At 44.0% G+C, this 26,566-nt stretch overlaps 2 long non-coding RNA genes across 2 annotated transcripts; both read left to right on the top strand.

Moving 5' to 3' along the window:
• The first annotated feature begins 278 nt into the window (after positions 1-278).
• Positions 279-6,596, top strand: LOC102020860. The gene is made up of 3 exons (XR_001235819.1): positions 279-532; positions 1,421-1,509; positions 6,559-6,596. It is a non-coding gene; the product is annotated as an uncharacterized LOC102020860 (long non-coding RNA).
• A 23-nt stretch (positions 6,597-6,619) lies between these two features.
• On the top strand, positions 6,620-16,618 carry LOC106149559. Its single transcript, XR_001235818.1, has 3 exons — positions 6,620-6,650; positions 9,497-12,878; positions 15,466-16,618. It is a non-coding gene; the product is annotated as an uncharacterized LOC106149559 (long non-coding RNA).
• The last annotated feature ends 9,948 nt before the right edge of the window (positions 16,619-26,566 follow it).

The following is a 26,566-nucleotide window of genomic DNA, read 5'->3' as shown; positions in this document are numbered from 1 at the left end:
CGCGGGGCAGCCGGGCGCGCGCTCTGCTCGTCCTCCTGCGGGCCGGGATGGGCTCTGATTGAAGCGGGACCAGAAGGGGTGTCTGATCTCAGGCGACCCGCGGCTCCGGGGATCCCCTTCTCCCGCCCGGAAGGGAAGCCTTTCCCATCGCCTCCCGCTCTGCTGTCAAACAAGAGGGTCCCACTTTGAGACCCCTTAAATTCGAGTGACTTTTAAAAACGTGTTCATAAATGAAGTGGAACCCGCAGAGGCCCAAGATCTCACGCATCTCTGCTCACCCTCGATGTGGGGACCACACGCCACCGCCGCTGCCGCGCCTCTGGAAAGAGGCCTCTCCAAACTCCCGTCGGCTGGGATTCTTGGAGTAGTTTTGCTTTTGCAGCAAGTGGGGATGGATTTATCCTCAGCCACCCACATCCTAAATCCGATAAGATCAACAACAGACCTTTGGAGAAAGCACAGGCTCTGCTCTCACCAGCTCTGAAGTCACCACCTCCCAAGTCTCCAAGGGAAGTTAGCACTGTGACCGCAGGTATCAGAATATGTGCTTGAAAGGACAAGTCGTGGTCAGTATAGTAACCATTGATCCATAGTGTTAGAAGACCAAGGCTGTTCACCTCTATGAATAGACGCAGACAAGGTGGGAACCGATGTACCTCAGAATAGGTGTTCCATGCTGAGGAGCCCTGGATTTGAGGCACGCTCTGCTTCTGCACCATGCTCACGGCACACTCGTACCCTGATACTGTATGTGTTTCGGCACATACAGTAACTCCTTTAGGAAAGATATTTAGTGACTTGAGTCAGCTTTTCCTATTGACAGTTTTTTGTCCCTAAATGTACTTAAGGTTCTTTATGTACTTCCCTTTCTTTTAAAGCAATTTCTGTGGTACTGTACACATGTCCTGTTTTATATAAAATGCAGACTGGTTTCATATATAAATATATGATTCCAGACTTTAAAACATATCAGTAGCACTTATTGTGGTATAGTGCCAAATTTAAGCCAAGAACTACCTGATTTCCTTAATAGCCCTCTAAGCCTTAGTTGATGCTTGGGGTAAGTTAGGATAGCGAGTTCCTACCTCGTAGGACTGTTGTGAGGATTCAAAGGGTTAATCTCTCTGAAGATGAGCATAGCAGGGTATTTGTTGGGGTAAGAACACTCTTGAGTTCATGTTTCTTGGGAATCTGTTAAATTTAGCATTAAGCTACACAAAAGAAAATTAAGAAAGTGTGTGGTTTGAATGTCCCCACTGAATCTCCTGTTGAAATTTAATTTCCTTTATGAGGTCATAAGAGGTGGGACATTTAAGAGGTGACTAGGTCATTAATGGATTAAGTCACTGGAGAGTTAATGAATTAATGGTTTAATGGGTTATTGTGAGAGTGAACCTGTCAAAAAAGCTTATATTCACAGATTCACCGCGTGATGCCAGGACTCAGCAGGGTGGCCCTTACCAGATGCTGCCCCTTTTCTTGATTTTCAACATCTCAGCCTCCAGAACTGTGAGTTCAGCAAATCTTTACTCTTTATAAATTATCCAGTCTGTGGTTTACACTTATAGCAACATGAAACAGACTAATACAGAAAGTAAAATACACATTCCTCTTCATTTCACTATTGGAAGCCAAAAATAAGTGGTGTTCTGAATTGTCCACTGTTTTAATCCCTCCTAAGGCCAGTGATTAGTTGTGGTGAATGCCCCAGGCTCATCTCCCTTCAAACCCTAACATTTCTCTCAATAAACATAAAACCCAAATAGAATTTTATCAATGATAGTTCTTTGGTTTTATTTTTTTCTTGGTACAGGGAGTCAAACTCAGGACCCTGTGCTTGCGAGGCAGGGGCTTGTGCTGCTGAGCTATATCGCAAGCCCAATTTTTTGGTTTTAATATGTGGTCTATGGTCATGCAGGAGGTAAATGTAAGGGGAAACTAGGTGAAATGCATATGAAAACATTTTTATGGGTTTTTTCCTTTTAACTTAATTGTAAGTTGAAATTATTTCAAACTGAAAAGTTTAAAAGATTATAGATGAAAACTATCAGAGCTTGAAATTCTAAAACAAATCCTTTGTTCCTTTGTGTGATGCTAAATTATAGCTTAAAATAAAGGTGTTGAATATACTAGTAGGCAGAGATCTTAATGGTAAAACCTTCTCAGTCTTGCACATTTTGATATGAATGAAGTAATAAAGAAAAAAATGCTTGAAGCTAGGCCACGAAAGTTATAGTGATTTTGGTAAAGAGAGAGGAAGGAAGGAAGGAAAAGGATGTTGAGACTGGCAAAACTAAGATACATTTTCCAAAGCACAATGTTGTTAAATACAGATGGCCTTACCATGGCTTACTATGTATTGACTTTTAATTTTTGACTTTGCAGTGGTGTGGCTAGCAATATATGGTGTGGCTAGCAATATATGGTATAATACTCTTATAACTAGGCAATAACTGGGAATGACAGAAGTGTGTCACAATTGATACTCTGCAGTGTACTGTGTTGCTAAGCTATGGAGTCCAGTAGGTAGGCTAGGAGTGCTAAATGCTTTTGAAACTTAAGATATGTTTAATTTATACCAAGTTAATCAGGCCATGAACCCTTTGTAAGTCAAGGACCATCTGTACGTACATTTGCCTTTCAATTCATAACTACTCATTCTGAGCCTCTACTAGTTTACTGGTACTTCAGAACTCCCCACTTATAACAATGACTTGTTCAGAGGGCCAGAGGGACCTTCCTGCCTCCTCAAAGAATTCCCACAGCAACCTTGTGAAATAGGTATCTGTCTCCCTTTACATATGAGTAAGCTGTGCCTCAGAGAGTACAGGTAACCTAACCCAAGATCACTCCACTTATAAATGTGTACATCCAGATTATTATGAGGCTAATTCCCTTGCTCCAATAATCATGCCCTATTGTCTCTTGGCTTTACTTCCTGTGTTTGTTCCACCTGAGCTTCTGCCGGTGTGAATGACATGAACTGACTAATACACAGATTTCTTGAGGCCAAAAAACAAAAGAAAAAAATACCATCATTTACCTTTGTAAAGAATTGTTGGTGCTCAGGCAGGTCTGGTTGAAGGCTCTATCCACTCGGGGTCTCGTTGGAGCTAATGCAGAAAGGAAATGGAGTGCTGTGTGAGACCACCGGGCCAGGCAGGGGGAAGCTGTGCAGTCAGGACATGTAGGGAGGAAAGTATCTGCAGGCTGCTCTGCATTCTTGGGTGCTCAGCATATATTTAACCAGAACTAAAGGGACTAAGTTCTTGAGAACTGAATATCTTATGTATTTGTACCATATCTGATTCCAAAAAAAGTTTGAAGACAGTAAGAATATGATAATACCTAAACTTTATTGTGGAATAGCAAAGCTAGTATATGTTTTCACTCTCTACCATTTTCTTTCCTTACTAAAAATATATCTTCTCATTCCAAACAATTCATATATTCATAAGCACAAAATATAGAAAGTAAAAGTTGCCTGTAATCCCATTCTCCAGAGAGAACCACTATCAGTGGTAGGATGCACACTCTTCTCCATGTTGTTTTTTCTGTGAATTCTTATTTTTTTTTAAATGTCAACAAATATTTAATGGAAGCAGGTAAATAGGATCAGCCAGCATCTTCTGTAATGCACTGTGCTAGTGTTCTGTTGCTGTGTAATAAATTACCATAAATCTACACATTCAAATCTATACACTCACACTTACTATTTCAAGGCTCTTTGCAAGTCTGAACATGGTATTATTGGGCTTTCTGTTCAAGATACTACATGCCGGGGTGTTCTTGAGTACAGGCATGGTGGGGGAGTCCACTTACAACATCATTCAGGTCACTGGCAGCATTGACTTTCTTTTAGTGTGGGATTTGAGGTACCTGGGTTTTTGTTGACTATTAGCTGGGAGGCTGCTCTCCACTCTGAGCGGCCACCACATTCCTGACCACATGGCTTTTGTCCCGCTTCAAAACCAGCAGTGGAGAATCTGCTCATACTCAATCCCTTTCATACTTCTAGTCTCTTTTGCCAAGAGAAGCCTGATCCCTTGTAAGACCTCAGCTGATGACCTTAACCCCACTGAAGATAATCTCCCTATCTTAATCCTAATGATATCATCCTTTCACAGCAGCAAGTGGGTTAGGACTTGGCTGAACAACTAGGAGAAAGTGTGTGTACATTAAGGGATGAGGATCTTACTATTTTATCCTCCAGGTAGCAAAGTTTATTTTCCCATTTCTCTACCTTCTTCATTTTTAAAGGTAACATAGTCTTCACTCTCTGATGTACCATAATTCAGCCAAATCTCGAGCAGTGGATATTTATGATACTTTCAATGATTGCCTTTTAAAACACATGGTAAGCACTCATGCTCCTGAATGATCATGTGCATATGAAACTAGCGTTCTAATTTATAGAAATTAGTAACTACCACTAGCCAAGTAGAACTGTGAGGTCAGAAGGATTGGTACCTTTCAGTAGATATTGCCAAATTACTTTCCAAAATGTATCAATTCATACTTCTAATGGCTGTCTATAAGAACCAAAATGGTTCATTCATTTCTTTTTTTTTTGAACCGAGAATCGAACTCAGGATTCAAGCTTGCCAGGCAGGTGCTGTGCCACTGAGCTATAGCCCCATCCCTAAATAGCTAATTCGTGTAAACAAATTCCTTTTACAGACTGTTTCATCAGGAGGCCATATATACACTGCTTAGGTGCATTGATCTCAGTCAGATTGACTGGTGAATAATTTTAGCTCTTTGATTTCCAGACTGTGTGACCTGGTTCTGTATCTCCGAAACTGTGATGATAATGGTAGCTTTTGTATTAGTTATCCATTGCTCTGTAACAAATTACTCTAAAATGTAATGACTTAAAATACAGACATTTATTATCTCATAGCTTCTGTGGGTTAGGAATCATTAGTTTAGTTGAGTGCTTTGGTTCATGTTCTCTCACCTGGCTGCAGTCAAAGTGCAGTCATCTTGAGGTGTGACTGCAGGAGGAGGATCCCCTTCCTAGTTCACTCACATAGCTGTTGGCTGAAGACCTGGATTCCTTGCCACATGGGCATCTCGAGCGGGGGTGGGGGGGTGGGGGGCAGCTTACAACATGGCAACTGTTTTCTCTCAGAGTAAGTGAGCAAGAGGGGTCATCCACAATGGAAGCCACTCTCTTTTTGTAACCTAGTCTTTTTTTTTTTTTTTTTTTTTTAGAGACAAGGTTTCACTATGTAGCCCAGGCTGGCCTCAAACTCATGGCAATCCTCCTGCCTCAGCCTCCTGAGTGCTGGGATTATAGGCATGTGCCACCACACCTGGCTGTAACCTAATCTTGAAAGTGACATCCTATCATTGTGCCATATTCTACTTGCTGGAAGAAGTCAGCAAATCCAGCCCCCACTTAAGATAAGGCTATTGTACAAGGGCATCAATATTAATAAGCACTGGTCACTAGGATCATTTTAGAGGCTGTCCACAATGCTCCTCATGGAAGTGTTCGGTTCAAGTGAGTTACTGCAGTAAAATAGTACACAGTGTCTAACTTTAATAAGCACTCATGAAAAGTTTATTGTTAGTAGTAATAGTTTTTGCTATTACCATCATTTTCTCTGTCATCTGTTACACTCATTTTCCTGTTTGACTCAGTATCACATTAAGAACCAAAGAATGCATTTAAAATAAAGATACTATTTGCACTATGTAGAAGGCACTTTCTACCAGGAAACAGAAACTTGCCAAATGAAGTAATATAGGAAAGTTTAAAAGAGGAATTGCTTACAAAGGTGCTTAGGAGAAGGAGCTAGGAATGGGACCATGCTCCAGAACCAGATCAGCAGAGCAGTAGTGACCACTACTACCACTATGTGTGGGAGAAGAAATTAATCAGGACTGAGAGAGGGGGTCTAGGAAGGGCTCTGGCAGAAGTTGTGACCTTTTCTTTTGGGATGAGGTCTTGCCATGTAGGTCAGACTGGCCTTGAACCTGCTATATAGCCTCAAACTATAAGCTAGCCTCAAACTCGCAGTGAGCTTCCTGGCTCGGCCACCTGAGTGCTGGGGTTATAGATGTGCACCACCACTCTGCTAGGAGCCGTGACTTTTAGCAGAATAATGTCAGACCACAGTGACCCAGCAGGGTAAGGGCTGAGCAAGGTGGAGAATGGTGACTGTGGACTGGATGGGTGGGTGGAAAATGTACAGCATGGGCAGTCACAGCTGTTCACTAGTGGGACATTTCCTGGGATGTGACACCATGTTTCTTCAAATAAAGGGGAACTGAAAGGCAGTTAATCCTGGCCTTCCAAGATAGGGCTGGGTGGGGGGGCACCAGAGGACACACTTTCAGAAGCATTGATCTCTTTTGGTTCACAAGACCGCTAGGGGAGTTTACATTTCAACCAGAGAGGAAGGACTAGGATTTTAACTCAAAGCTGGCAGACTAGTCCAATAGGAGCGCCTCAGGGAGCTCATGTGAGCTACAGGTTTGATTTTAACCTGGGGGCGGGATATAATGACGCGAAAGGCACTCATTCTTCTGTGTCTTCTGATTGTACAGCCTTTACAGGTGCAAGTCTCTCGGTCCTTCTTTTCAATCCTGGCCTTCCTTCCAGCCGTCACGCTTCAGTGAAAGGAGTCACTGGTGAGGAGGTAATACGCTATTTTTCTGATTGTACAGGCTTCCCATGAGGGAACCCAAGGAAACCCTCACGGCATATCAAAACTACAAGATTTCCCAAACATCACTCTCAACCCATCACAGGGACCTGGGAGCTGTACTCTAGGGAGAGAAGGCAGGCAGCCGCAAGGCCAGAAGAAGTGGGAGTTTAATACAATGACCAAGAAAGGGGGTGAGCCAAGCAGACTCAAGGAGGGGTCTCTAACAGGCAGTCCTCATTGAAATCTCAGCTAGAGTTTTATTTTCTTGTTAATGCTGGGGATCCAGCCCTCTGAGCTACATCCCCAGCCCTGTTTCTTTTCTCTTCCTTTTTCTTTTTTGCTTGTTGTTGTTTGTGTATTGAGACAAGATCTCACCATGTAGTTCAGACTAGCTTTTGACTCACTATGTAGGCCTAGACTGGCCTCAAACTTGCGGGCAGTCCTCTTGCCTTTGCCTCTCAAATGCTGGGATTACAGGCATGCGCCCCCACGTCCAACTTTTGTTTTCTATTTTGAGACAAATCTTGTTAAATTGCCCAGGCTGATCATGAATTTATAATCTTCTTGACTCTGCCTTCTGAGTAACTAGGATTGTAGATGTCCTGGCTTCCCTGTTTCTGAATAGTTATTTCCAAGCTCTAAACCTGTAAAAGCATAGGTCATTGCAAAGGCCAGGGTAGATTGAATTTGTTTACATTATTAATTTATTATGGCAATTGATATTTGTTTTTAAAATGCTTTGTGAACAGGCTATTAAAATATGAGTGATCTGGAGACAACTCTTTAAAAGGTGAAGAGGGCACTTGCTAAAATATCCCAGGAGTATTTTGAAGAGTTAGGGATGATAGTAATGTTACAGGATGAAGAGGACATCGTAGGAAGACTGTTGACCAGTGCTGACTTAAATGAACTCATCCTCAGGAAGGCCCGTGACATGAATATTAACAGTCCCTCCTGGTGCACACTGAAGAGATAAAAAATTAAACCCATAAATAAACACTAGGCAGCCTCTTTTTTAGACAATCGCACATTTCAATGTAAATATATGCACAGGACTAGCAGTCCTTTTACTCTGTTTTTGTTGCAGTTAACTTGACAGTCAGGAGGACAGAATGCCCTTTGTCCTGCTTTTTCCTCGTGTTAATTTACTTTCCTCATTTTCAGTGATTTTTACCAGCTTCACCAGGTCAGGGAAAACACAAGGAGATTGTTCTGGTTCATTTTTGAGATGTCAGTCAGGTGTGACCTGCGGAGAAATAGGAGGCGCTCAGGAAAGCAGAGTTTATTATACTCACAGCTCCTAGAGACAGGAGAGCCTGCCTGCCGTGCAGGGCGGGGCGGGAAAGCACGAGGGAGGTCAGAAGGCAGGAGGGACCAGGGGAGGGACGAGCTAGGCCTGAGCCATGCTTAGAGTTTCAGCAGGAGAGGCTGGGCAGGGCAGGGTGGGCAGTTTAGGATTGGCTTGTCTGCCTAATTGAAGAGGATTCTAAATTATAGGAGTGGCCCCAGGCCCTGGATGACTAAGGTCAAGGGAATTGCCTCCCCAGTATATGAGGCAGATAGAGAAGGTTTGGTTCATTAACACATCAGAAGCCTGGGCTGGGTGCGCGCTCCTGACAGAAGCTTGCCTAGCATTTCAGGCCCTGGGTTCCATTCCCCCGGCCCCCAGATCATAAGACTCATTTTGTCATGAAAGCACTGAAACATAAGTCTGTGGGACCTACATTGATTCTTTAGAATATTTCTATTGGTGAACTATTAATTTTAATTTTATGAGTTTTATTATACCAAACCATGCTTACTTAACAAGAGAAAAATCACAAGAATAAAGTATTGAGTTTTTAATACTTATTGAGTGTTTATAAAAAAAATCAAAATTTTCAACATTGACTGTTTTTTTGTTATACAAAGTCTAAAAAACAACATCAGAAATAAATTCCTATATGAACAATGAAAATATCAGTAGCACTCTACAAAAAAAAAATCTTTACTTCATTTATCACACTAAAGCAGTCCGCACACGTGACAGCAGCATGTTCCATACACACACATTGCTTACACTGACAGCACATGTCTTTTGCTTTCCTGGCCTTTTTGTAGGACATACTTGACATCTCAGCAGTCTTACTGTTTTTTCAGGAGTTTTTTATTATGTTATACAGTGTGTAGTTAACAGGAACATAAAATATCAATGATATATTAAGTTTTTAATGTGTACTGTATGTTTAGAAGCGACATCAACATTTCACATTAGCTGTGTACTTGCTAATAAAACCTAAAAAATAATATCAGAGAAGAACTCCTATGTGAACTACAATGAAAATACCAATAGAACTCTACCACAAAAATAAGCTTTGCTTCAACTGTCACACCCAAAGTGACTACCTTCATGCATGACAACTGCATGTTTCATGTACAAGTCTCATTTACACTGGCAGCACATGTGCTTAGCTTTCTTTTCCTATGTGGCAGTCTTGTCACCTCTCTTCTCTTCCAGTTTTGTCAGGAGCTTCCTACTACATTGTACAACATGCACTTAGTAGGGAAGTAAGATGTCAATAAAATAAAATATCAACTATGTAATGCATGCTTAGAATAGATATCAACATTTTCACATCAACTGTTTACTTGTTTACAAAACCTAAAAGATAACATGAAAATAAAAACCTATGTGAACTACAGTGTAAACACAAACAAAAGTTTACCACAGACTTTTGACTCTTGGCTTCAACTGTCACACCTAAAGCAGTTTTCACACATGCCAACTGTGTGTTCCATACATAAGTATTACTTACATTGATAGCATGTATGTTTTGTTTTCCTGTACTTTCTCATAGGGCCCTGTTGACATCTGTAAGGAACGGCGTGAAGTAGAGACCAGCCAAGACCACCAGGCTTGTGCAAAGGAACGTAGTGTGGAATTTGTTGTGCCTAGGTGCAGGCAGACAGACAGTGAAAAGGCCATCTGTAGGGAAAAAAAGGCAAACAGGATTTTTTATAGGGCTTGAAAGAAAGCAAATGACATTAGGCAGGAAGATCTCAGTAAACATCAGTGGTCAGAGTTCTCTGGATGTTTTGTGCCTCAGTGAGTAAAGTCCTTGAAGAGTACAGTGTGAAACTTGGGTGTCTTTAGATGTAGTTCCTGTTCCATCTTATCTCTTTTATGACATCCTGTGTTTCCCAAGGGCACCAGTGCTGAGTTTAGAACAAATATCTCTGCTGGTGGACAGGCTGGGTATTGGGAGAGTCATGTCGGAATTGAGCCTTACATTTCTGTATTTTTGTTATTATAAACAAAAAAGAAAAAGAAGAAGAAAAAGGCAGATGGGCACCGTTTCTCATGACTGCTTCCTGCATGGCACGTGGGCTGAGTGGGCAACCTAGTGGGAAGGAAAACCTTGGGGAACTATTTTATATCGAGATGAGGAGATGAGCAACAACTGCCAATTAGTGATTGGATGTAGTCTTGTAAGAACTGTGACAGGAGTCTGAAAAGGCAAGGCCTGAACCAGAGAAGGAGGGTTATACAGACCAATGGTCCTGTTAAGGATAGGAACCCTGAGGCTCATCTGGAGGATTTGTAAGAGGGGCTGCAGAGAAAGAGAAAGTTAATGTGCTGTATGAGATGGGAGATGGATGGGCGGAAGGAGAGGAAATCAAAGGTCAGGGTCTGGCTGAAGTAGAGGTGAAGAGATGCTGTGTGGAGGAGTGTAAGAGTATAGGAAAGAAGGCATCTTTCAAATACAGGACTGAGTAATGTGTGCTAAATGGGGATAGAAGATAGAAGGCCGTATGGATTGGGCACCACAGGATGGATAGGAAGAACTATCTGGTTGACACTGCGGAGATCTTGTACTAATCTATAAGTGCTATTTTCTTTTTTGGACAGGGAGAATTGGAGTGTTGGAGAGTTAATAGGGACCAGAAGACCATGTTGGAGCAGATGACAAGATAATTGGCTCTAATCCCCTCAGAGTCTGATCAGGGACAGAGTATTGGCACTGGGAGGAGTGGGGTGATCTGGCTTTCATGGGACAGTTAGAGGTGTCTGATTGAGAGCCAGAGAAGAGGAGAAGGTATTTGAGATCCGAGGGTCCAACTATAGGAAGGTAATGAGGCCTTTAGGTGAGGCCTAAGAAGGAGAGGAGAGAAAGGCTGAACTGACAGAAGAGATCCTGTGAGTTGTTAGGTAATATTGATCTAATGGGAAGTAAGTCATGTAGTTAGCTGGCATAGAAAGACCAAAGAACTTTCCAGCTAGGTGATGATCTGGGGTCTTGGTTGTTTACTGAGGTGACTGATGTCGAGCTAGACTTTATTAGACCAGGTGTTACCATCTATCCGTCCCTTGAGGAGTATGTAGGCCTGATTTTTTGTTGTTTATCTTGAGGGCTGGATTTTAACTGGTGCATCTCTGGCCACAGTGGGGGTATAGACCAGGCCAAAGAAACAGTTAAGTAGGTATGAGCCAAATAACAAAATCAACCAGACTATTATGAATATAATCAACAAATATTTTACTAGGAAGATTCAGGAATAGTGTCTTATAAAGAGGATAAAGAGAAGGTCTAGGGAATTTTAGAATCTGACATGGCCCTATCCTGTCATCTAGGATCTTGAATAGCCTTAGAGATATTAGAAGGATGAGGAATGCATACACAGCATTCAGATTTATAATGGCGCAAGTACCCTCTTGTGCTGTTGTTAAAATGTCTAATGTTATCTGATTTTAGAGGACAGTTTGTCTTATTAATTTTTTTTTCAATTTAGGAGAGGGAGAGATTAGTCAAGATATTTTTTACAGTGAATAACTGATATCTTGGAAGGCATATAGACAGATGACAAAAGTTTATGTTTTTTTATTGTACTTTTCTGCTGGGTATTTAAAACCAAGTTAAATTGAGACCTATGCTAATTAAAATTACTTCTCACTGTCTATCAAGGTCAGATGAGCCTCTTTAGGCATCACCCTTGGAGCGATATACAGAGACTCTCAGCTCCTCTGTGTGTCAACTGCCAAGATGGGGCATGGTCTTGCTTGACAGACCTTTTTTCTTGGTGACGTTCATTAGGCACACTATGCGTCTTTGTTGATCTCTATCTTCTAGGGTCCATCAGTCTCCCTGCTTAGGAGACTGAGTAACTCACCAGAGTTGTGGCTTCTGTAGAAAATGTTCTTTCATGCCCTGGGTCTCTGCTGACCTTGGAGGGCAAGGGCCAAAATATTGGCTGTTCTCTTAGCCCAGTTATTTTTTCTTGTTCTGGTCTCTAAACTTTACTTGTTAAACACCCAGAAGAAAAGATTGGTTATATCAGTTTTAGTTAACAGATGTAAAGCATAAGTGTAAATTATTTTTTGATAGCTATTGTCCCCAGTTAAAGGCAAACAGCTGTTGTAAGATTTATAATTCAACCTTTTAGATGGAAGAGCATTTTAATCAAGGGTTTAAAGTTAACTTTTGGTGAGTTGGAGAAAAACTGAGAGGCTGAAGAGAGAGAGCTCACTGACCTGGGAGAGGTCTGACAGAGAGGGAGGAACAGGAGGACCAAGGAGTAAGTAGTCTGGACTGGGTGTGTTTTGGAGTGTCAAGTGGGAGTTGGGAGGGCATGTGACTGTTGAAGAAGTAGGAGACAAGACGACCTGAGCCTTGTGGCCTGGGCCTGCATCGCCAGGAGCAGCAGTGGGCATTTGGGAGGTGGCCCTGGGTGGGTTCAGGCTGGGGCTGGATCAGTTTGTTGTGGGGGCACCAAGGAGGGAAGGGGAAGCACAGTGCAGGCCAACCAGGGGGTGCCATGGCCTGGGACACTGTGGCAGATATGTCCAGGGACATGGCCCGCTGTGCTCAGGGCCCTGCAGCCTAGGGTGGGGCAAGGGGGCTGTCATCGTTTGTGTCTAGATGCCCCCTTCACAGCCTTATGCACTTTTAGATGGGGCTTTTTGGAAGTAGCTAAATCTAGATTTTGTGACTGAGTCACGGTTCAGTGCTGGATTAAGGGTGGGTGATTGCTGGATCAGTCACTGATTGGCTTGGCACTACCCTAACCCCAACAGACTGGATACAGTACAAGAGGCAGAAAGAGGTTTGTCTCCTGTCCTCTCCCTTTTTGCTCTTGTTGCTTTTGCAGTCTTCCACCACCACAAACTGCCCCTTTGCCATGTGCCTCTCTGCTTTGGACTGAAATCAACCTGCCGATTATGGACTGAAACCTCTACAAACTGTGAGCTAAGCTTTCCTCCTTTAATTTTGGGTGTTGGTTATATTGTCTCAGCAATGAGAAAAGTAACTAAGACAGGGGCCTGCTGTGCAAGCTGATATTTTCCTTACCCAGGCTGGGCTCAGGAGGGCTGTGCTCAGAGGGATTGGACTCAGGAGGGCTGGGTGCAGGAGAGCTGGGCTCAAGAGCAAGCCTAGGCTGCAGGCTGCGTGCACAGGCGCTGTGGTCCCCCTGTGCGTATGAGCACCACTTGGATCCTGACTTCCATGGTACCACGTGTACCTGCTATGCTGTGTTGCCAGGGCTGTGAGGTGGGGAAGGATGAGCATGTGGGGGGCAGGCGTTCGGCACTGGAGTCACGCGGCCTGGGACCACTGGCCCAGGACCAGCACACAGACAGGGCAGCTGGCACACATGGCTTCCAGTAGAGCCCCTGGGGGCGTGTCTCAAGGCCAATGTGGGTGGTAGAAGGGAGTTGCATGAGGGAAGAGTCAGGGAGGAATCAGTATGGGAGGGAAGCAGAGGGATTGCCAATGAAAGGGAAAGGAAGGAAAAAAGCAGGACTTCTAACTTATTAGTAGAGAGGGAAAAGTCCAGACCTGAAGCTCAACCCTTGACAGAGACTTAAGAAAGGGCTCTAACAGCATCATTTCAAGGTGACTCTGAGGCAGAGTATACCCGATCATCACCAAAAGAGTTGTCTTTCACCTTCCTTGAGGAGCACAGGTGGAAAAATAGACAAGTGGAGCTTCTCTGCTGCTTACCCTCCCAGGCTGTCAAGGGCTCGCTCCCACTGGGGGCCTCTGGGTATCTGCTGGAGGGCTGCCCCAGCCACGACCCCTCAGTTACCTTTCAGTTTCACTGGTTCCTCTCAGTCAGAGGTTTCTGCTGGCCATTTGTGTCAGTGGGGATTCACCAGGGGTACTGGAGAAATCCCCTGTTTTGAGAGTGGCAGCTGCCCTAAAGGCAATTACTAGCTGGTAGAGTAACCGCTGTTGGTGTTAGTGTTCTATAAGGGACAGATAAAAGCCTGCGCTGAATATAAAGTTTATAAAAAGACCCATTTTACAGAATTTTATCAAAAAGTCCACTAGATGGTGCTTTAACCTTATTTCTCCTTAGCACTGTCTAAAAAAAGATTAAAAACGACAGCAGTCACAAGTAAAACAAGTCTAAATGTAACATAGGTAAAACAGGAATACGAGACCTTACCCACAAGAGTAAAACACCCCTTTAGAGGAACAAAAAGTACGAAAGGTGCAAACAGTGGCAAACAAGAATGACAATTATGATTACCTAATACTATTCAGCAATCAAGAAATAAAGGCAAACTGTCATCTCCTGTTAATTATTTGTTATTCTGCAAAATGGAGAAATTAAAAGTATCCTGCTCTGGTCACTGGGAGCAGTTGTCTATCAGGAAGCTTGGCCATGCCGTGTTACAGAAGATCAGCCATTTGGGCTTCAGATTGGGAGAGGCAGAGGCTCGAGGTTCTGTAGGAAGCAAACTAGGAGGGACGGAGTCGGGTGGCAGACGTACCCATTGGAGTGCAGAGAGAGGTGTGGGAGAGCTACCAGACCTCCAGTGGACGTCTGCAGTCGGGACCCAAAGCCATAAATGTGGGAGAATGCGCAAGGCAAACTTCTTTGCGGTTGATCAGATGCTAAAGGGAAGCAGTCTTCCCGCGGGTGCTTTTCGAGACCAGCACTGGAGTTTAAAAAGCCTGAAAAGCATGAAGAGCCTCTCTCTGATTTTATGGGGGAGAATAAAAGTCCGGCAAGGAAGAAGAAAGTGCAAAAGAGTGTCACCGGATCTGAAATACTCCTTGCTGCATTTGCTAACAGAGCACAAGTTGACCAGCACAGGAACTGTACACAGGAACAAGGCAGAAATTCCAACTGAAATGTCGCAGTTTTAAAACACAGAATTGTATAGTACAAACTTTGGATTTCAAAAAGCTATAACATTGCCCTTGTATATGGCAAACAAACAAACAAATAAACAAAATCAAAACTGGAACTGCTGATATCAGCATTGCATTATGACAGAAATATTGATAGAGAAACCTCAACAAAAGGGAAACCTGACGTGGAAACTTCCAACAAGTGAGTAAAGACATGGATTGCATCCTCTGTCCCCCAGGGAAAGGTACTGAGATGCTGCTATTACATTGAAGTACAAATTTACAGCAGAAAATTAAGGGATGGGCCCGCTGAATCCAGTCTTCTGTTCCAAGGGCTAGGGCAGGAGAAGAGGGAGGGAGAGAGGTAAAGGGAGAGGGAGAAAAGGGTGAGGGACAGAGAAAGAAAACTACATATCAAATGTCTATGCCTACCTGAGCCCTTAGCTATGCTAAGAACTGGCTAGATCCAGAAGAGGTAGTCTGTCCTGGTCAGAAAGGTTTATAAGAATCCAAAACAGAATAGCAAGAAATACAATGTGAGGATGGCAAAAAGTATGACTAGGAGATTGTCTCAGGAAAGTGACTAAGAAAGGAGAAAGATACATTTGCGCTTTAATCTGTGGAATCAAAACAAAGGGGCAGGGATGAACTTCTGAGTGCCATCTACTTCCCTCCTCTCTTTCCAGAGGAAGAAACTGAGGCCCATGGGCGCAGGAGCGCTCATCTGCAGACCCAGCTACTCAGGAATCTGCAGCAAGAGGATCGCTTAAGACCAGGAGTTTGGGGCCAGGCTGGGGAACTTAGCAAGACTGAGTCTCAGACAGAAACTGAGGCCCAGAGGGATTGCATTGCTCATTTCACAATGGCTCTAGAAAAACGTGGAGTGTATGGAAATGGCTCATGTAAATCAAGAGTCCAGAGGAAATGTCAGCCGGACCACATGCACTTCAGGACTGGGTGGCCCCAGCTTGCTGGTTCTGAATGGGCTCCACTGGTGGTGCGTGCCTGTTATGCCAACACTTTGGAGGCTGAGGCAGGAGGATTGTTGCAAGTATGAGGCCAGCCTTAACTGCATAGTGAGAACCTCTCTCAACAAGACAAAAACAAAGCAAAACAACCCCCAAAATAATAGTACTATTCTGCAAAAACACGTACAAATAAAAAATGTAAGCCACTAGAATGGTTACCCATGCTGGGATAAAAGTCAACTAATACAAGCCCACCACACACACACATACACACACTGAAAAGAGATATACTTGCAGGGATCCATGACCACATATCATGGCCCAGCAGAAGGAAAAATGTAACCTCCTGAAATGGGCCTTTAAAAATTACAATTTAAAAATTATAATATACTCTAAAGTACTAATACAGAACTATTCTGGACAAGACGATAGTGTAATGGTTTATGATACTGTTATGGTAAGTGCATTTGTTACACACTTGTCAAAAGTCATAGAATATACAACACAAAGAGTGAGCCCTAATGTAAACTATGGACTTTAGTTAACAATAATGTATACCAATATTGACTTATCAACTGTAACAAGAGTATCCACCAATATGAGATATTAATAGGAGAAATTGGAGAGTGGGTGCAGAGGGGGCATAAAGTATCTCTGTACTTTCTGTCCAATGTTATTTCTGTTAACCTTAATCTGCATCCCAAAGTCCTACAGTTTTTTAAATTTGTTTTTGTTTGCATTTGTGGTACTGGGAATTGAATCCCAGGCTTTCCCATTGAGCTACAGCCCCCACCCTTTTTTTGAGATAGGGTTTTGCCAAGTTGTTAACATTACCCAGGATGGGCTTAAACTTGCAATCTTCCTGCCTCGGCCTCCCAAACTGTGATTATGACATGCACCATCATGTCTGATTTCTTTGCATTTGTTTGTTTGTGACATGGTCTCACTACATAACCTAGGCTGGCCTCAAATACATGATCCTCCTTCCTCACACTCTCAAGTACTGAGATCATAGACATGTGCAACATTGCCTGGCTCATACAGCCTATCTTTTAAAAATTAAAACTTATTCAATCATCATCCTTTTACAAAGAATATTTTCATTTTATTTTTTATACAAGAGAAAACATTCTCATGGCATTAAAACATTTTAAAAATATTGCTTAACTAATTTGTTATAATTTGAATTCTCCTGTATGTTTACAATGTATAAAATGATTATTAGTTATACATGACTACAGTTTATAAGGGAATTAGTATTGCATTGGTCAGCTTTCCTATTGCTGAGGCAAAATACACATACACAATTGAAAGGAAATGGTTTGTTTGGCTCACGGTTGCAGAAGTTGCAGTCCATGGTGAGCTGGCTCCAAAGCAAAAACAAGTTACATAATCCCAAGGTACAATGGCAGAGTAAACGTTCAGTTCTGAAAGGGAGGAATAAGGGGATAGAAAAGAACTGGACAAAGTGAAACCAAAACTAGGTAGGGCAAACATGAAGTCTTATAGTTCCATGTCTGACATCCAGGGATATAGTGCATGATGTGAGCTCCAAAAGGCTGGGCAGACCCACCCATGTGGGTCTTTTTGGTTGTAGATCACATGGCCTGTCTCTTGGGCTGGCTCTAACTCACTGCTTATGTCTTTCCTCAGCATATTTTCTAAGTTCTTGGCATTTACAACTTCATAGGGTCTTCCTGCAGCTTCAGTTTCATTTCCACAACTTCACACATCCCCACTCAGGGCCTCTTTGACTGGCCTCCCAGACTTTGGTTTAAAATATGGATGGAAACCTCCATGATCCTACCATCCTTGAATTCTGCATACCTGAAAAACCAGAACAATGTGGATGATGCCAAGGTCTGCTGCCAGCCCAAGCAATGGCCAGGCTTCCTAGGACAATGGCTATAGCAGCTTCTGAGTGCTTAGATGGCTGAGGACAGTGAAATGAATCCTAGGGACTTCATTTCTCTATCGGGGACCCAGGTGCTTTCTTTTCAAATGAAGGGTTTTCATTTTTGCACACTTGAGCCTGCCACTGTTGAGCTCTTCCTGATTCCTGAGATGCCCTCAAGATATCCCTCCTCCTGCCCTGGTGTAAATACTTTTCAGAGGCATGAAACTCTTCAGCAACTATAGTTTCTTTGGCTCCATCATTACTTCTTTATGATCAAAATTCACATTTTAAATTAGTTCTGCTCTGCTTTTGCTCTCAGTAATCATCATAAATTTGACTAAAACCAGTGCACATGTTGCCTTGAAATTCCTTCATGAGCTCAGTTAGTCTGCAACCTTCCATTTCAGCCTTCTGTAAAGCCTCAGGACACGGACATGCGTAGCATGTTATTAACAAATGTGTAATACGCATGTTCTCTAGTCCCATTCCCAATAGAGTTCTTGTTTCTAACTGAAACCTCATGAGCTTGACTTCTGCTGTCTACATTCCTATCAGCATTCTGGCCTTCTGAGTTTTGACCAGAATCACCCAACAAGTTCTTAGACCATTCTATGGCCTCTCTAGCCTGCCTCTTCAAACTGTCTCAAACTCCTCCCACAAACCAGTTCCAAGGGCTTCCGAACCACATGGTGAGGTAAAGTCCCTACTTCTGTGGGACCAGTTTTCTGTACTGGCCCCTTCTCCCATTGCTGGGACAAAATGCCTGACATACAGCTTAAAGGAGAAAACAGGTTTATTTGGTTCATGGTTTCATTCAACCTAAGCTCAGCTGGCTCCAAATCAGAAACATCGTGTAGAAGGGCATGGTGGAACAAACTTGCTCACTTCATAGTGGCCAAGAATCAGAGCACAGGGGGAGAGCTTTCCAAGAGATGTACTCTCCAAGGCTTGGGCCCTGGTGACTCACCTCCTCCAGCTATCTCCACTCCTAACAGCACATTCAGCTACTAACATCAATGGCTTAACCCACTGATAAGTATAGGACCCTCATGGTCCTCCTCTCTCTGGGAGTCTCTTAATCCAGTTAAAGTGACCATTAAGATTAACTGGCACAAATCAACCTATAAAGATGCATCCTTAAAAAGTTTTATTGATACTAAGCATATTCAAAATGTGTGATGCTCTCCACACTAATGCTTTCGTATGGAGAAAGTAGATTTTGTAGGGCTTGGTGAGGAGCTCCTTGGAAGACATTGCTGGGGAATGCATTACTGAGGCTGTAGGAACACCAGTCAGGTGGCATTGGGTGAAGGAGTCTTGCAGAGCAGCAGTCACAATTTGGGGCTGAGGGATTTGGCTTTTGTGGACAGTGCATAAATTGGGACATTTTGTGATCTGAAGAAATGATAAGCGGGCCAGGGGAACAAATGTGGAGCCCTGGTTCAGATCCTCCTGCTGGAAGAGAAGAGCAGACTGGACTAAAGGAGCTACTAGTAAATGAGGTGAGAAACAGTGGGCTTTAAAAGGGGTAGATGTCAGCAAGGTCACTACAGCAGCGCAGTAGGAACTGTCACGCATGCATTGTCGGGCCTTGTGTTAAGGATCACCAGAGTGATAAGACCCCCAGGACTGAGCTAGGGAGAAGCATTCAGGGAGCTGGTGAGGAAGGAAGCAGGAGCCCTGCATTCCTCGGAGATGGTGCCTTGTCATATATAGCAGTCTTTCTGTGCCTTTGGGTATCAAGGGGCTCTTTCTCCCCACACTATCATTCTGAGCACCAAGATCGTGCACCAAGAGATGAAGGTGGGCTGCCCCTGGAAGGACACTGACGGCTGAGGGTGGGCGCTCAGAGGTCCTCACATTTGGCTTTCCAGCATGGATCCTGTGACATGGTTTGAGAACCATGGAGAAGCAAGTTCAAGCTTCTTGATACGGGTTTTGGAGCTCTCACTGATGCCACCTTTAATTGTTTTCATACTGCCCTGTCCTTGGCTGCTCTCCCCTTTCATCTTATGACCCAGAGTGTAGAATGGCTTCCCCTTGTGCAAAGGTGTCTTCTCACACTCTGCTCCCGCTGTCCCTCCTGCTCGGGATGCCTTTCCGCTGGATGCCTCTAGCCCAGGCTTTGGAATTCACCTGTGACTTCATCCCTGACAAGTGCTCCTGGCTCTCCTCGAGTCCTTGAGCTGCCCACTCCGCACAGTGCCTCTCTCTACTGGAATTCTTTCCGAATCTCTTGCTCTCAGTAGGCTGTGTACTCCCCAAGGGCAAGATGCTTGGTGATCTCTGAGCCCTGCATCCTGGGTCACAGCACCTGGTTTAATTGAAGTTATTGTTGAGGCTTTATCAGACATTTGTTCAGTAGTTTGAAGAATGGCAAGTAAATCTGAAGAATGGCAAGGACAGTGTGCAATAAAGAACGAAGATACACAGTGATGGACAGGATTGGGAAAGAGAGGAGCTGAGAACTAAGGGACCTGGGACAAGAAAACAAATCAGCTTTGTTTATTTTGGTATAGTCACTGAGAGTCCAAATCAGGTCTTGGACTTGTTACAGTAGGATGCATCACCGCTGGCTGCACTGGTGAGCAGTAATGAGAAGATGCTCCCCAGTGTCTGCGCACACCCACATACACACATATGCACACACATGTGTGCACACACACGCGTGCACACACACTGCTGTGGTGGAGGACCTTCCAGGAGCTTAGCTGCAAGTCTCAGGGCTCCAACCAGCACAGAGAACTTTGGAAAAGGGATCTGCTTCACTAGAACAGTTAGTTCCTGAGGACGACAATGGATTGGTTAAGGACCCTGCCAGCTATGACTGAGACTACCAGCTCGAGAAGAAACCTCTTACTGGAACTGTTTGGCCATGGTTAGGGAGGGGCCATGGAACAGGCTTTATACGATGAAAGCCAGATGGATTCCAGGCATTACTTTAAAATACGGGGCAATCTCTCCACCGCGGTATTCTCCACGTAAAAAATGAGTTGGCAGTGCACTCACTTCCCTGCTTCACAGACACATGGCAAGCGGGACCAGAGCTGGCTCTGGCTGGCTTTGTGACCTTGAGCAAATTCTTTATGTCTCTAAGCCCCAGCTTTCTTGTGCATAAAATGTGGGCAATAATCACACCCTCCCCCAGTAAGCCATGATGTAGGCCATCCGCGTAAAGTCCTTAATACAGGGCCTGCTAGTCAGCACTCAGTGCACATTTGCAAAAATCATTATCCTGCGCTATTTGGGAAAGCTTAATTGAAAACCAAAAAGGCAGCTAAACTTACCAAAGGGCAACATAGCGCAAAGCCTGCCACTCCGCGGCATCAGCCTCATGGGGGAGCTTTCAGAAATGCAGTTTGGGGCCAGAGCCCGCCCTACTGAGTATGAACCTGCACTTAGCAGGATTCCTGAGGTGGTCATGTGCCCAAGTGAAGTGCAAGACGCCCTGACCCTACATCATGGTGACTCCGGGGAGTAACAGTGCATTGGGCTGGGGGTGTAGCTCAGTGGTACAGCACTTTCCCAGCACCACAAACAAAAATATAGACAATATTTGAAAACTCTGACATACTGGATTTTAAGTGTTCTCCATACATACACAAAAAAACCAAGGGAAGTGCATGAGGCAGTACACCTGTAAAATAAATAGCTTGACTTAGCCTTTGTACAATGTGTACCTGTATCAAAATATTGTCCGTGTGGTACATCATAAATCTATACAATTCCTACATGTCAACTAAAACTTGAATTTTAAATAAGTGCTGAGAAACAAGCACAAGCATATCTACCACTTACTGATCGTGTTACTTTGGGCAAGTTGCTTACCACACTATGCTTATTTTGTTGCCTCTAGTGCCTTCGCTCAGAGGGTGGTGGGCAGCGGTGGTTAAATGCCAGAACTATGCCAAGCACCTTAGCTGAGAAGTGCTGTTTGGTGCTCACATCTGTGCTCTCAGCCCCAGTCACGGGGCCCTACAGCCACGGCTGAGCACCCAGACCAAGATGCAGCTGTGGATCCCAGCTGTTCTGAGACTCAGCTTCCCTTCTACTAAAATCAGAGCAAGGCTGCACCCAGCTCTAGGGGTGCTGAGGGAGGTGTGTGGCAGAGGGCCAGGCCGAGCCTGGTGCTGGGATGCTCTGGCTTTGTCAATGATATGTACCGACTGGAGGCCACATGTGGGTTGGGAATGTGTCCCTGTTTCCCAGGACTGCATGCTTGTTGCTTCTTAACCAACAGGTACAGGGACTTCATGGGGTAGAACTGGGGTACCAGAGAGAACAGAACCTGTTATGGTTTATATCTAGATGTTCCCTAAAGCCTCGTGTGATCATAGGTGGGTTTTTGTTTATTTTTTGAGACAGGATCTCGCTATATAGTTCAGGCTGGCCTTGAACTCACTGTATACCCCAGGCTGACTTTGAACTCATGGAAATTCTCCTGCCTCAGCCTCCAAAGTGCTGGGATTACAGGCATGTGCCCCCATGCCTGACTCATAGGTGGGATTTTTGGAAGGTTATTGGATTATAGGGGCATTAAAGCTAATCGCTGTTAGGAGGTGGGGTCTGGTCAGAAGAGGTGAGTCACTGTGCTAAGACAAAATACCCAACTCCCAAAGTTAAGGGGCAAAGGTTTGGTCAGCTCACGGTTTGTGGAGGTTTCAGTCCATAACTGGCTGGCTCCAAGGCAGGGCGGCATGGTAGAGAGGCAACAGTTCATGATGGCAGAAGACACCAAAACAAAACAAGAGAGGGAATAGGACACAGGACTCTTTCTGTCCCTTATATTGTGTACAGGGTACTTGCCCTAGGGTGGCTGTGGTGCTTACACTCTTAATCCTAGCCAGAACTACGCCAAACCAATCAGTGGAGTGATTTACTCAGCACACACCCTTATCCTCACATCATACACTCTAGATTCAGCCACCTCTAAAAAAGTCCCTCTCATGAGGCTTTAGGGGACATATAGACATAAACCATAACAACCTGGTACAAAATGAGGACATAATTGGATCTAAGGCCTCCCACTTGCTGGGCAAGTGCTCTACCCTCAGCCTTTCCCTGGTCTTTATACCTGCAAAACTGTGCTACTAGGATTGAAAGAAAGACAACTATGCCATTTCTCTCTTATTGTTGCCATACTCATGGTTTCTTCTAGTGAGCCTGGTGGTACCGCAAGACCATGCCCATGTAAAGCATGAGCACAGATGGGTTCTGTCTGTGACGCTGTAGAGAATCTACTCTTTATGTCATCAAAACTGGGAGGAGAGAGCCCATTGTTTGTAGAAGACTCTTGTGCATTGAAAGCAGGTACAGTTTTTACTACAGTCCCAGAAGGGACTATTTCTAGTGAGGAAGGATGAGCCACTACAGAAGCTGGGGCCCTCATTCACAACATGAGGATAATAGAAACTTCCTTGTATATGGTTGTGGGAATTAAAATGGAACCAGCTTTGGAAGTATCTCAGTGGGACACTTGAGAGAGTGAACAGTGTAGTGTCACTATGAGTAATGACACCAGAGGCACAGGTATGACCATGACTGGTCCTGAACACCGGCACACCCAACCTCCCTAACCCTTAGAAGGTAAGACTGGGTTCAGCAGGATCATCCCTTACTTTTCTACTGTAAATTTGTACTTTGGTGTAATAGTAGCCGGCTGTGCATCTCAGAACCTTTCCCTGGGGGACAGAGGAAGAAATCTGTGTGTTTACCTACTTGGTATGATATACCACAAGGAGTACACACATGTGCAAAAGCGTCAGAATTGGGGTTGGACTTGCCTTTATGCACCTTTTGCATATGTATACCCAAGCACCACAGAGGGTCCAATAGACCCACACCACTCCAGGATTTGTTTTTAAAGAAAAGTTTTCTTTCTTTTAAAGAAAAGTTTTCTTTCGATTTTTCTAGTAGAAGTAGTATTGTTCAATAGAATGGCACATGAAAAACCAGATTTGCAAGTTTTGGAGGAGGTCAAAAGGGAATCATCAGATTACTCAGCATGGATGATGAAGATGATCCATGGTAGTAAAATACCTGCTTTCATAACAGAAAAGTGGTGTAAGTGTACGGTGATGATGATGATGATAACTTTGACACTGGCCGTGTGGGCCAAAGTTCCTGTGACAGTGAAATGGAGGAAGAATCGACTGATACAGACACAAGGAATGCAAACCTTGATTTGGATGATGAAGAAAACAGCCATGTGGTACATATTTAACTAGTCAAAATGTGGCAAAATGGCCATGCGCCAAATGGAATAATCCAATGTTAGAACCACATCCAAAGACGTAAGGAAGATCTTTGCGGAGTGAAAGGTATTGGACAGAATGCCAGCACTTCCTTTCAGTGTTGGAACTGTAACAGATGAAATGCTACAAGATGCTGTGAAATACACAAAGGTTGAAATGCAAGCATAACATTCTGTGTGCACCAGTAGCCGTATTCAAAAATGTATTTATTATGACACCTCACTAGCTGTACTGAAAGCATTCATGGGTCTGCTGTACTTAGCATGCATTTCTTATAGTGATCACAGGAATGTAAAAGACTTATGGAGCAGTTGGGGATTTAGCACGGTGGCACAGTGCCTGCCTGGCAAGTGTGAGGTCCAGAGTTTGATTCCCAGTACTACCAAAAAAAAAAAAAAAAAAAAAAAAAAGACTTATGGAAAAGTGATGGGTCCAAATATGGCATAAAAAGTTATGCCCTGATATGCACAAAGACTTATTATGCTTTCAGTTTAGACGGTTATACTAGAACTCAGCCGCCAGATCCTTATCATATAGTGATAAACCAAATGATATTCTGAACGGGCTTGTTGTTCCCATCTCCCAAACTATTCAGACTATGACGTTTGGGGGTTGGTTTAGTGGTTTCCAATTGATGTTACATTTGCTAACAGAGCACTAGTTGACCAGCGGAGGAACTGTACACAGGAACAAGGCAGAAATTCCAAATGAAATGTTGCAATTTCAAAACAGAATTGTGTAATACAATCTTTGAGTTTCAAAAAGGTATAACCTTGGCCTCATATATGGCAAAGGAAAGCAAACTCGTACTGCTGATTTCACATTTCACCAGGATGGAAGTATTGATAGAGAGACCTCAACAAAAGGGAAGCCTGAGATGGAAACTTTCAACAACAAAACCAAAGGTGGAGTAGATATTTCTGATGAGTTTTGCAGCAAGTATGATGTCACTTGAAACACAAAGTATTGGGCAATGGTTGTATTTTACTTGATCCTAAACACGTGTGGCATAAATAGTGTAATAGTTTACAAAGAAAATAACCAGTGCAGAATATCACAAAGAAATGTTCTTAGAGGATTGGGACTGGAGTTCATGAGACATCATTTACAACGGAGAAAACCAACAACCCCTAGCCCCAACCATCCTTTCTCATGGGAAGTCCAGAAGTGGGAAGCAGGGAGTTCAACCTCAGCGTCTTCCTGAAGTCATCTTATCAGGGACAGCAGGCGAGTTGAAAGCCATTGGAAAAGTCAAGCAGAAGACAACCTCAAGGTTGTTCACCTGTGCTCAGGAGAGGAGCGGTGAGTGGAGTCCCTTGGTCTCTCTTTCCCCTTGCTCCCTCTAATACGGATGGCCATAGTCACACCCTGCCCTGCTTCTACCCAACCAAACCCCATTGCTGGATGCAGACATGGGAGAAAGAAGGTGAGAAAGGTGGACCCAGGGACACAGCCCTGGCTCTTCTTCTGCCTACTCCTCCCTCTGCTGGATGTAAGTGTTTCTTTGATTTGCTAACTGCCTCACCCAGCTGGTTTGGGCACCAGCTGGCTTCCACCCTAGCCCCCACCGCCCAGGATCAAAGTTCTTGATCATTCTCACATACTGCAAAGCCTCAAAGAGATGACTTGTTCTAGGACACCCTCAATGTTTGGGGCAGGATGCTTCTTCATTGTGGGCCTGTCCTGTGTACCTTGGGGTGCTTTGGAGCATCTGTGGCCTCTGTCCACTACATGTTAGTAGCGCTCCCACCCTACCAGATTCTAATTATCCAAATTATCCTCAATTGAGTCGCTGGGGTCTGGGTCATAAAAAGAATTTGGGACTCAATAATAGCTCCAGGAAGTTCGAACATCTCCCAGCCAGAGTATAAATAGTTTTGTTCCTAGTATTTTGCTTATTCCCCTAACCAAGATCAGCACTTGGAATATCTGTCAGTGTTGCAAAACCAGGACCTGCGCAGAATTCTGTAAAAATAAGGCTTTCCTTCAGAGAGCTAGGTAAGGCAGCTGCCACTCATTCCTCTAAAGGGGAAGAAGTGAATTACCAAGGCCAGGCCCACGAGGAGACCCTGCATGCGGCCAGCCTCGATGAGGGCCGGAGGATGGGGAGAGGCAGACAAGGAGGCCAGGGGCACTAGCTGGAGTTCCGGGTGCTTGGTCGGCTTTGCCACAGCTACCTGTCACAGTGATTCAGGACAGAGTACCTAGCTGCAAAGGAGCTTGCCCTGGTCCCCACATTTCAGCTCCAATCTCTCATTTGTAAAATGAAGAGCCTGAATTGGAGAAACCTGAGGTTCTATAGGGGATTTGGACCAGCCAGTAGACCACTGGTATTTGGGGAAGACCTAGAAATGAATGTATTCAGCTGAAACAAAAAATTTTTTATTCTGAGATTATGACTTTTCTATCTTTTCATTTATATTTAACAAAATTAGATATTGGTAACCTCCTGTCAGTCAAAAACTTACCTTAGATATTTTACATGAAATCCCACAGTCTGGAATCACTGACTAGAATCTTGCCCACCCCGGGTGTGGCTGGGCGGACAGGCAATGTTCCCATTCAGGTGCTTGACAGGTAGCCAGGGCGACACCTGTGGGATCCGTTCAGGACAGGCAGGATTTCTCTGACCCTCTGGATTCCAGCGTTAAGTAAATCTTACCTTCCA

The sequence above is a fragment of the Chinchilla lanigera genome, unplaced genomic scaffold, assembly GCF_000276665.1.
Source record: "Chinchilla lanigera isolate Chin_1 unplaced genomic scaffold, ChiLan1.0 scaffold00048, whole genome shotgun sequence".
In the NCBI taxonomy this organism is placed as follows: domain Eukaryota; kingdom Metazoa; phylum Chordata; class Mammalia; order Rodentia; family Chinchillidae; genus Chinchilla; species Chinchilla lanigera.
The sequence above is the reverse complement of the archived record's forward strand: the minus strand, read 5'-3'. Positions and strand labels throughout refer to the sequence as shown.